Here is a 9,000-nt window from a genome sequence, read left to right as displayed (position 1 = left end):
CCCCAAGGTTGCTTAGCTGTTAAAGGGCAGCATGAGGGCTGGTCCCGGTGGCTCACGCCTGGGATCCCAGCACTTTGGGAGACCAAGGTGGAAGGATCAGCCCAGGAGTTCAAGACCAGCCTGGGCAACACACCGAGACCCCATCTCTACTAAAATGTTTCAAAAATTAGCCAGTCATCGTGGTACATGCCTATATAGGCCCCACTACTCAGGAGGCTGAGTTGGGGGGATCACTTGAGCCCAGGAGGTCAAGGCTGCCCGAAGCTATGACGGCGCTGCTGCCAGGCGCAGTGGCTCACGCATGTAATCCTATCACTCTGGGAGGAGAGGCAGGTGAATCACCTGCGGTCAGGAGTTCGAGACCAGCCTGGCCAACATGGTGAAACCCCGTCTCTACTAAAAATACGAAATTTAGCTGGGCATGGTGGCGCGCACCTGTAATCCCAGCTACTCAGGAGGCTGAAACAGGAGAATTGCTTGAACCCGGAGGACGGAGGTTGCAGAGAGCTGACATCGTACCACTGCATACTCTTCCAGCCTGGGTGACAGAGTGAGACTCCGTCTTGTCTCAAAACAATCAAAAAAAAAATTAAAAACAAAGGTAGAATGTGGAAGGAAATGAAACCATCAGGGAATGAGCCCAAGATGTGTCCCATCCCAGTGTCCCCTCTGTGCCTCAGTTTACCCTCATCACACTGATCTTCCTCTTGGGAACATGGGAGCCCCTAGCCTAGGGATGTGGGAGTCAAGGTCTATTCTCAGCAGGCCACTCTCACGTGACAACCCTGAAAGGAGGTGAAAGGTCAGAGGCTGCTGGGTCGCCCCGCCCCGCCCTGGAGACAGAATTCAGATACCTGGCGTCATGGATTCCCGGAGGCCTGAAAGTCCTGCTCACCTGGAACGTTGGGAATGCCCTTCAGAGCTCCCTTCCCTCCCCCACCCAGGAAATATAGGGGTCTCCCCATTCTGGGTCTGGCTCAGGGACTATGTGTCCCTGACTGCCCTCCATGAAGGAGGCCAGCCTTGGGTCTGCCGGGAGGAGGAAGAGGACTAGGAGGAGGAGGAGGAGGAGGAGAGGCAGGGCGGCCAGCCTGGGTGGAGGAATCCCCGAACCGGCTAAAAATAGCCAGGGAAATTATTCCAACACCTTCCCAAAATAGAAAGCAGTCTCTCAGCCCAACGAAAGGCCAGGGCGGGTAGGCAGCTAGAGAGGAGGTGGGGTTTAAGAAAGGTGACCTGCGACAACCCCTCCACCCCCAGACAGCAGTCCCCGCACCCTGCCCTCCCTCTACGGCCCTTCCTCCCCTAGAGTCTTCCAGGGCCAGGTGTGGGCAGAGGGGCAGGCCCAGGCGGGTGTGGGGTCCCTGGAAAGAGGGGCTCCCCCTCGCCCCTGCCCCTCCCCAAAATCCTGGACCAAAGGGCTCCTGACCCGGGAACTGGGAGGGGCCAAGCCACTCGCGCTAAAAATAGCCCTTGCCTCCTCCCAGGCTATATTTAGATCCCTTGGCCCCGGCGTCAGCAGGAAGGCAGCGGCTGGGCACACCCCACCGGGCCGCCCGGGCGCCCTGGCTCAGGCACCGCCCCTGGCCACCGCAGCTGGGCAGAGACCAACTGTATGGACAGAGCTGGCTGCAGCACCCAACTTGCTGGGTGGTGCCAGGACACCCGCAGACCCTCTCTGAGCCGGCTTGTGCAGGAGACGGAGACAAGCTGGTGGGAGTCTACACTGCAGAGGGCGCTGGAAAAAGGCTGCTCCCAGCCCCGGGCCCTCACTCTGGGGGCCCGGCGGGGCAGGCAGTGCGCCAGCCTCAGTTTCCCCATCTGTGCAATGGGACATTAACAGCACCCGCATCACAGCGCTCAGCTCAAGGTCGGACACGCACTAAGCGCTCTGCATGGGTTGGCAGTCAACGAAAGTGGGTGTCACTGTTCTTTCTCCAAGTCCCCGTCCCGCCCGGGCCAGCTCCAGAAACGCAGGGGCTGATGTCATCCCCAGGCTCAAACCCCCCAGCGCGGCCGACGCAGGCAGGCGCCGCCGTCACGGGCGTTCCTGCGCCAGGGAATCCCGGCCCCCGCGCCGGGGCCCCAGTGGAAACCCGTGACGCCAGCGCCCGCCGCCGTGGGTCTTCCGGGCTGGCGGTAGTGGGGCGGGGCGTTCTCCCGCGCTGCTGACCCCACCTCCGCGCCAGCCCCGGGAACGCGCACGGCCTCTCTCCACCCTCCGCAAGCCCAGTGCGCTTGCGCTTGCCCCGCACTCACTCGCCCCCCCACGAGTGCACACTCCACTCACGCGGGATGCGCAGGGCGCCGACAAGCAGGCGTCCACACTGGGTCTGCAGGGACGCATCGCATGGGCAGGCCTGGTGGGTGTAGGTGTGCAGGAGTTCGTGGACATGCGTGTGCACAATCCCGCGTGAAATGCAAAGGTAGGCGTGCGTGTGCACGATCCCGCGTGGAATGAACAGTGGGTATGCGTGTGCACGATCCCGCGTGGAAGGCGCAGTGGGTACCCGTGCACGGTGCTGGCCCTTTGCAGGAGGATGGGGAGCCCTGGCTGGAGAGTACAGATTCTGAACACACACACACTCACACACACACTCATTCACCCTCTCTCCCGATGCCCGTGGCCTGTGGGCGTGGAGCCGTGGGCGATGACTCTCAGCCTGTTCACCGTCTCCCCACCAGTCTGGGAGCTAATTACTGTCAGGACCAGACGGGGTGGCTGGAAAGATGAACAAATCGCTGTGTGTCTGCAGCCCGTCTGAAGCTACAGGCCTCATAGGCGTCTGTTCCGGGGGTGTCGGGCGTGACGCGGCCCTGGGTGGAGGGCGGGCAGCTTGGGTGCTGCGTGCGCCGTGGGGGAGCCCTGGGTTTCTGCGTGGGTCCTGGAGGGTCTGCGGTGAGTGATGGGTAAGTGATGGTGAGTGATGGGGGTCCGTGTCTGCCGTATGTGCCTTTGTGTGAAAGCGAGAGACGGGAGGCCTGGCGGCGTCTTATTCTCCCGATCAATAAAGTGGATGTAATAATAGTATTTACCCTATAAGGTTACGGGGACCCAGCAACCTCACTTCTCTTGGTACTATCCGAAAGAAATGAACAACTTAGGACCACAGAGACCAGGAGGTCAATGCACATAGAGGCTTTATCCCTCATCACCAAAAACTGGGAAGAACTCAAATGCCCCTCCATTCATAGGGGAACAGGTCAACGGAGGTCCGTTCATAGAATGAAAGTGCAGCAGTCAAGAGGAACTCACTCGCCTTCAAAACATGCTCAGTGAGGCTGGGCGCGGTGGCTCATGCCTGTAATCCCAGCACTTTGGGAGGCCCAGGTGGGCGGATCACTTGAGGTCGGGTGTTTGAGATCAGCCTGACCAGCGTAGTGAAACCTCGTCTCTACTAAAAATACAAAAAATTAGCCGGCCATGGTGGCGGGCACCTGTAGTCCCAGCTACTCCGGAGGCTGAAGCAGGAGAATCGCTTGAACCTGGGAGGCGGAGGTTGCAATGAGTTGAGATAGTGCCACTGCACTCCAGCCTGGGTGACAGAACAAGACTCAGTCTCAAAAAATAAAATAAAATAATAATAAGATAAAATAAAATAAAATGCGTGTACACCCAACACACACAAACACCCAGGTATGCACACTCATGCCAAAACAATTGCAGGGGCTCCAGCAGCCCCTAGAATCCCCATCGGAGGCTGGGGAGGAAGATCTGTGGCAGGAGGGACAGACAGTGCCTATGTGACCCAGATTGTGTCTCTGTCACCAGCTGCCAGAGCCCGTGCCTGTCTGAGGAGGTGGGTGTCTCCGGACCGCCCACCTCTGTGTCTGTCTCCAGGACATAGGCTCCACCTCCCCCCAGGACCTCACTCCCATCTCCTCCTCCCAGCCGGGTCCCCCACCTTCCTGTCCCCACCCTTGTTGGCGGTGGGAACCTACTGTTTCTGGCTACAAGAGGAGATGGTTGAGGGGGCCCAGCCAGGGCATCTGTTTCTTATCATCTCTCTCTTTCTCTTCTTAGCTCAACAAGAAGACCCTCCCATCTCTGGGCCTCAGTTTCTCCGGCTGTGAAATGGAAGGATAGTTTCTTAGGGTATATGGGCATCACCTCCCCACCTGTGCAGTTCTAATCCCACCAACCCTGGCTGTTTCTGGAGCTTCCTGCAGACAATGGTCTAAGCCATAGGAGAACTCAAATGATGGAAAATCACAAGTGGGGTGTAGGACTCCCCACACTCCCATGAACCCCTTCAGGCATGGAAGGACGGACACCTCAGGAGGGGATGGCTGGGGTGGGTAGCACAGGTAGGCTTGGAGGGGAAGAAAGGGGATATTTGTGTGTCCAAAGTCCTGGCCGGGCACGGTGGCTGACGCCTGTTATCCCAGCACTTTCGGAGGCCAAGGTGGGCAGATCACTTGAGGTCAGGAGTTCAAGACCAGCCTGACCAACAGGGTGAAACCCTGTCTCTACTAAAAATACAAAAATTAGCCAGATGTGGTGGCATGCACCTGTAATCCCAGCTACTCGGGAGGCTGAGGTGGGAGAATCACTTGAAGCTGGAGGCGGAGGTTGCAGTGAGCCGAGATCGCACCACTGCACTCCAGCCTGGGTGATAGAGCGAGACTCCATCTCAAAAAAAAAAAAGAAAAGAAAAGAAAAAATGCGGCCGGGCGCGGTGGCTCACGCCTGTAATCCCAGCACTTTGGGAGGCCGAGGTGGGCAGATCACAAGGTCAGGAGATCAAGACCATCCTGGCTAACACAGTGAAACCCCATCTCTAGTAAAAAAAAAAATACAAAAAATTAGCCGTGCGTGGTGGCGGGTGCCTGTAGTCCCAGCTACTCGGGAGGCTGAGGCAGGAGAGTGGCATGAACCCGGGAGGCGGAGCTTGCAGTGAGCCGAGATCGCGCCGCTGCACTCCAGCCTGGGCAACAGAGCAAAACCCCATCTCAAAAAAAAAAAGAAAAGAAAAAAGAAAAAAAAAAGAAAATGCGTGTCTCTGCATGAGGGCCTGTGTGTGTGCACCAGGCTCTGGCTTCTGGAGGTGAACAAATCAAAGTGGACTCAGGTGTTTCCTGGACACGAGTGTGTACTCTCAGGTGTGGTCTTATTCCCACCCCGTGGATGTCTAGAATGTCAGTTCCCAGGATCTTTTTGTTGTTTGAAGATGTGCAAATGCCTGGTATGCCGAGTAGAGACATTCAGTACATATTTGCAAAATGATGTGTTCATGTATTCACTCATTTGTCCGCTCAGCAAATATTTACCAAGTGCCAACCAGCTGTGGGGTGCTGGAGACGCACAGTGAGCAAAGCAGACAAGCATCTCTTTCCTGTCACCGCTATGGGTGAATTACCCTCCGGGCCATTGCCTGTGCTGCTCGGTTCATGTGCCAAGGTGACGCTGCACGTGTTCACGAGCACACCCGTTTGTAGGTGGGGTACAGAACTCACATCAGCATGGCCCATGCACGTGTGCACACACATACATGCACACGCGTGTGCGCGCACAGGTTCACCGGCGACTCTTGTGCAGGCTGGGCCTCGCCTGTCCTTGGCATTGCCTGCCTGCCCCGCCCATCTTCCGAAAGTGCCGGGGGCCAGGTGGGGCCAGGCGGGCCCGGAAACCTCTCCCAGCTGCTGTGCCCAGTTTCAGGGAAGCCAAGGTCTGGCGCCCTGCCCACGGAGACTGCCTGCCCTTGCACCTGCCTCCCGGGCTTCCAGGAAGGGCCTGGAGGCCCAGCCCCCAGCCCTGCTAGCCTGAATCCACCACCCAGAGGCACACAGCAGAGAGGGAATGCAGCCCCCTTTCCCCCCACACCTTGGAGCCCTTCAAAGTCAGAACCGGAAGAGACTCCAGCAGGGCAGAGTCTCTTACCCAGGTGGGGTAAACTGAGGTGCACACAAAGGGCCCAGAGAAAGGGGCTGCACACAGATGAGTTCACTGCACTCTACTCCCACCCCAAATCAGCAGGTGCAGGCTTCCACAGCTCGAGTGCTGGCACCTCATGGATCTCTGTATACCGCGGGTATTCGCAGGCCTCGGGGCTCTGTGGAGTGAGCATTGGAGCTTAGAAATATTTGCATTTCCCTAGTGGGTACACGCAGTGCAGGTCAGAGTGCAGGTGTGCACACCAGGGTCTTAGACACATGTGGGTGCTTGTGCTTGCATGGACAAGGCTGTTTGTGCCGGGCACCATGGCTCACATGCCTGTAATCCCAGTACTTTGGGAGGCTGAGACAGGCAGATCACCTGAGGTCAGGAGTTCGAGACCAGCCTGGCCAACGTGCTGAAACGCCGTCTCTATTAAAAATACAAAAATTAGCTGGGCGTGGTGGCACGCGCCTGTAATCCCAGCTACTCGGGAGGCGGAGGCAGGAGAATTTCTTGAACCCAAGAGGTGGAGGTTACAGTGAGCCGAGATGGCGCCATTGCACTCCAGCCTGGGGGACAAGAGCGAGACTTCATCTCAAAAAAAAAAAAAAAAAAAAAAAATGAGACTGGGCACGGTGGCTCACGCCTGTAATCCCAGCACTTTGGGAGGCCAAGGCAAGTGGATCACCTGAGGTCAGGAGTTCAAGACCAGCCTGGCCAACATGGTGAATCCCCATCTCTACTAAAAATACAAAACTAAAAATACAATACAAGCTGGGTGTGGTGGCCTGCGCCTGTAGTCCCAGCTACTCAGGAGTCTGAGACAGGAGAATCGCTTGAGACCGGGAGGGGGAGGATGCAGTGAGTTGAGATCGTGCCACTGCACCCCAGCCTGGGCGACAGAGCAAGATTCCATCTTAAAAAAAAAAAAAAGACAAAAAGACAGGGCTGTTTGGGAGTGTGGGAGCTTGGGAGTTCCTCACATGAATGTTTGTCAGTGTGTGCCTGTGCACGGTGGGTGTTTGCACGAGTGCAGGTGTTTGCATGTAGGTGGATGCCTGCACACAGTCGGTTTTGTATGTATCTGGGTGTCTGCACACAGTAGGCATTGCGGCCAGGTGGGGCTCTGCACATAGTGGGCTTTGCATGGAGGAGAGGTGCTGCATACAGTAAGCCCAGCACGAAGACAGGGATCTGCACACAGTGGACTTCTGCACGCAGGAGAGGGGCTGCACCCTGTAGGCACTGCAAGAAGGTAGGGCTCTGCACACAGTAGGCCTTGCATGCAAGAAAAGGGTCACACACAGCAGGCGTTTGCACGCAGGAGAGGGGCCGCACACAGTAGGCTTTGCATGGAAGAGGGGTGCGGCGCACAGTAGGCCCTGCACGAAGACGGAGATCTGCACACAGCAGGCATTTGCACCCAAGAGACGGGCTGCGCACAGTAGGCCCGGCTGCACGCGGCCAGTGCCTGCCCAGCGGAGAGTAGCGGCTGCAGTCCCGTGCCGCTGAGCACGCACCCGGTTCCTGCGCCACCGCGGCCCCAGGCTCCTCTGCGCCTGGCCGGGCAGGTCAGGCGGCTCCACCGGGGCGTAGGGCAGGCGGCCGGGCAGGGAGGCTATTCCGGGCCCTGGCGCAGTGCCCGAGCCCTGCGCGCCAGGCCGCCCGGGGAAGGCGCCGCTCACAAAAGGAGGGTCTGTGCAGACGCCCCGCCCTCGGCCCGGCCGCCCGCCGCCAGGGGCTTGGAGGAGGGAGACGCCGCCGGAGCTGCCGCCGGCCCGGACCCCCCCAACCCCTCCTGCCGGGGCGGCCGCAGACACCGCGCCTGGCGGGCAACAGAGGGAGGCTGGCACCTCTGGGCTCTGGAGGGGGTCGACAGCCGGCGCTGGGGGCTCCCGAGCGCACAGACTGCGCGCCCAGGGCGCACCGGAGGGAGCGCTGGCGAGGGCGGGAGCCCCCAGTGCAGGAAAACTAGGAGGATAGGCCCCTTGCCTTTCGCCCACTTGGGGATTTCTCCGTCTCGAGCACCCGCCTCTGTCTCCAATTATCCAATTTAAGGAACGGGAAAGCCGGGACTCCTGCCTGCTAGGGAGGGCGGACGGGAGGGGCGTCTGGGGCCTGGGTCAGCGCCCCTCTCCACCCCCAGAGTGTCTGGCGAGAGGGTGGGGTGGAAGGAAGGCGTAATAAGGGTTTTCAAGGCAGCGCGTTTTGCTAAGTGCCTTAGTGCACTGTCTAGTTTCACCTCGACACGTGGGAGGGCGATTCGGCTTTCCCATTTATGGACGGGGGAAACTGAGTCACGCTTTTGCTGAGCTGCTGGAGCTAGTAAGCCGTGGAGATTCAAACGTAAAGCCAGGCCTCCACCCCTCCCCTTCCCTCCCTGTAGGGCCTGAACTCTGCCCTCCCTCCCTTCCTTCGCATGGAGCCATCCAAGAGGCGTTTATGGCGTGCCTGCTGTGTACACGGCGGCCCAACCACTTCCCCACGCGCACGCATGTGAGCGCAGGCCGAAGCTCCCACACTCGTGCGCTCTCGTCACATGCGCAAGAGGGTCCTGGCCTGCAGCGCTCTTCACGAGGCTCCTCACTCTACCCCACCCCCACCCCCAATCCACCCCGGCTCCGGGGCCTGGGAACCGCCGGCGTCCGGGTGGAGGGGGTGGGGTGGGAACTGGGAGCACGGAACGGAACAATGTAGGGAAAGAATAGGGAGGAGCGGAGAGGAAACCCCCCACCCCTTCTCCAGAAGCAGCTGTGGTGTGGCTGTCCCGTGTGCCTGCGCTCTCCCTGGCCCAGCGTCCTGGGGAGCAGGTCCTTGGCCTTCGCACTGTGTGGCTATGGGGCGTTCTGGGTCTCGGGGGGCCATCCTGGGTCCCTGGGAATCTGTAAAGCTGTGGGTCGCGTGACCTACATGTCCGGGGAGCATGCTTCAGGCTCTGGGGTGGGGGCTGGAGAAAGTGACGTGCAGGGCTCTGAGCCTCTCTCTGCAGGACTCTGTGACTCTCTGCTTCCTCCAAGGAGACCCACCCTGGTTCCTCCCTCGCCTCCCCGGAGCCCTGGCTGGGCACTGCCCCGACCACGAGGTGGAGATCACAGGGGCCAAGGCCTAGAGCTGGGAAGCTG

The 9,000-nt window shown here is 59.3% G+C and overlaps 1 long non-coding RNA gene across 1 annotated transcript; it reads left to right on the top strand.

Annotated features, from left to right (window-relative positions):
* Positions 1-1,984: 1,984 nt before the first annotated feature.
* On the top strand, positions 1,985-4,994 carry LOC129051838 (uncharacterized). Its single transcript, XR_008516324.2, has 2 exons — positions 1,985-2,426; positions 4,025-4,994. It is a non-coding gene; the product is annotated as an uncharacterized LOC129051838 (long non-coding RNA).
* Positions 4,995-9,000: the final 4,006 nt, after the last annotated feature.

The sequence above is a fragment of the Pongo abelii genome, chromosome 20 (assembly GCF_028885655.2).
Source record: "Pongo abelii isolate AG06213 chromosome 20, NHGRI_mPonAbe1-v2.0_pri, whole genome shotgun sequence".
Classification (NCBI taxonomy): Eukaryota; Metazoa; Chordata; class Mammalia; order Primates; family Hominidae; genus Pongo; species Pongo abelii.
The sequence above is the reverse complement of the archived record's forward strand: the minus strand, read 5'-3'. Positions and strand labels throughout refer to the sequence as shown.